At 37.2% G+C, this 1,719-nt stretch overlaps 1 protein-coding gene across 1 annotated transcript in view; it reads left to right on the top strand.

Annotated features, from left to right (window-relative positions):
- The window catches only part of ITFG1 (integrin alpha FG-GAP repeat containing 1), a 323,849-nt gene that overhangs the window by 269,270 nt on the left and 52,860 nt on the right, over positions 1-1,719 (top strand). The window lies entirely within an intron of this gene.

Genomic DNA, 1,719 nt, shown 5'->3' with positions numbered 1-1,719 from the left:
ACTGAGAATGTTAATTAAAACACACATTTCTGGACCCCACCACCAAAGTTTCCACTCAGCAGGTCAGGGGTGGAGCCACAGAATTTGCATTTCTGTCATTCAGGAGTCCAGGGACCATGAAAAATCTTAAATAACGATTTTTTACAACTAAAAATATACCCAAAGTTTGAAGTATAAGTATTATATTTTGTTTTTCTCTGATACAAACTTTAATAGACATTAGGGGCCACTGACTTAAATGACCTCTAATAACTCATTCAGATTCTCCATATCCCCATAATTGATAGTTTTTATATCAAGTGTAATGACATTTAAGAAGACAATGTAGGAGATAAACTTATGCTACTGTTACTAATCATTGTCATCATCACTTGTGTTATTATCTTTTTAAGGTGTGTCACTTTCCTGCAGGGAAGGGAAACATCATAGATTACTTCTGATTTTTAACTTCTGCTATGTAGAAATGTACAAATGAATAATAGCAAGGGCCTTCTGAATTTGAAGTGCCACTTAAAATTTTTGTGTAGTAAATGTACAGTCCTATGTGTAGCTCAATGGGGAGAATACATTCTGAGATATGCATCATGAGGCAATTTCATCTGTTAACATCACAGAGTGAACTTACACAGCCTACTACACACCTCGGCTGTGTGGTGTAGCCTGTTGCTCCCGAGCTACAAACCTGCACAGCACGTTGCTGTACTGAATACTGCAGACAACTGTAACGTGACGGTATGTGTTTGTGCATCTAAACATATCTAAACACAGCAAAGGTACTGTAAAACACGGTATAAAAGATTTTAAAATGGTACGCCTGTATAGGGCTCTTAGGAGAATATAGCTTGCAGGACTAGAGGCCGCTCTGGGTGAGTCGCGAGTGAGCAGTGAGTGAGTGAAGCCCTGGGACGTCGCTGCGCACGGCCGGAAACCTCGTAACGCTGCACACTCAGCCTGCACTAAATTTGTTTAAAAATATTTTCCTTTCTTCCATAATAAATTAACCTTAGTTTACTGTAACTTTTTTACTTTATAAACTTTTTACCTTTTCTTTTTTACTCTTGTGTAATAGTATTTAGCTTAAAACACAAACACATTGTACAATTGCACAAAAATATTTTCTTTATATCCTTATTCTGTAAGCTTTTTTTCTATTTTTAAATTTTTTCTTTTTTACTTTTTAAACCTTTTTGTTAAAAACTAAGACACAAATAGCCACATTAGCCTAGGCCTGCACAGGGTCAGGGTCATCAATATCACTGTCTTCCAGCTCCACGTCTTGTCCCACTGCAAGGTCTTCAGGGCCTGTCACCTCCTATGATGACAATACCTTCTTCTAGCGTACCCCTGAAGGACCTGCCAGCAGCTGTTTTACAGTTCACTTTTTGTCTTTATAAATAGAAGGAGTATACTCGAAAGTGTACTCTAAAGGAGTACACTTTTTTATGATAAAAAAGTATAGCATAGTAAATACATAAACCAGTAACAGTCATTTATCATCATTATCAAGTGTTATGTACTGCATTAATTGTATGTGCTATATCCTTTATGTGGCCGGCAACATAGTAAGTTTGTTGATACCAGCATCACCACAAAGCTGTGAGTAATTTGTTGCATTATAATATCATGACAGCTACTATGTCTCTAGACCATAGGAACTTTTCAGTTCCATTACAGTCCTACGGAACCGCCATCTTTTGTGTGGTCCATCATTGACTGAAA

This window comes from Propithecus coquereli, unplaced genomic scaffold, assembly GCF_000956105.1.
Source record: "Propithecus coquereli isolate 6110/MARCELLA unplaced genomic scaffold, Pcoq_1.0 Scaffold436, whole genome shotgun sequence".
NCBI classification, from domain to species: domain Eukaryota; kingdom Metazoa; phylum Chordata; class Mammalia; order Primates; family Indriidae; genus Propithecus; species Propithecus coquereli.
The sequence above is the reverse complement of the archived record's forward strand: the minus strand, read 5'-3'. Positions and strand labels throughout refer to the sequence as shown.